Genomic DNA, 550 nt, shown 5'->3' on the forward strand with positions numbered 1-550 from the left:
TGGTCAATGACATGAGACAAAGTATATGTGAACTGCTGTATGGAAAGTGAATTTGCTCTGTAAATCTTCACCCAAATCACAATAAATGATAAAAAAAAAAGGAGGGGGGAAGAAATGTTATCTTGGACATCATCAGGGATCGAGTACTTGAAATGCAATAGAGCCGGAAGATAAGTAAAGGCCATAAGTGCAGTTATGGGGAGTTTCTTATTGCAAATCAAGCCCTAGAGCAAATTGAAGAAAAAGTTTCAACTCAAGCCTCAGTGGAATTAAATACTGACTAACATTTTTGACTTTTAAGGATTAGGAAAAACCACTAGATTACAGCACAGTGCTTGAGACTGTAGAACAAATTCTACTCTTTCTATGAAGGAATCAGTGATCTCTTATTAAATTAATACTTAATTCTTAATAAAGGCTGCTGCTTCATTGAATCAATGAAATCGTACTAACCTGTCCTGTTTGACCATTTTATGAGAATCCTGGCTGAGCAGACTATGAAATACTCTGAATGTCCGTGTTTATCTGATGTGGTGCCTTTTTTTTTTTT

Source organism: Orycteropus afer, unplaced genomic scaffold (genome assembly GCF_000298275.1).
Source record: "Orycteropus afer afer isolate SDZICR_OR568_19922 unplaced genomic scaffold, OryAfe1.0 scaffold00536, whole genome shotgun sequence".
Classification (NCBI taxonomy): Eukaryota; Metazoa; Chordata; class Mammalia; order Tubulidentata; family Orycteropodidae; genus Orycteropus; species Orycteropus afer.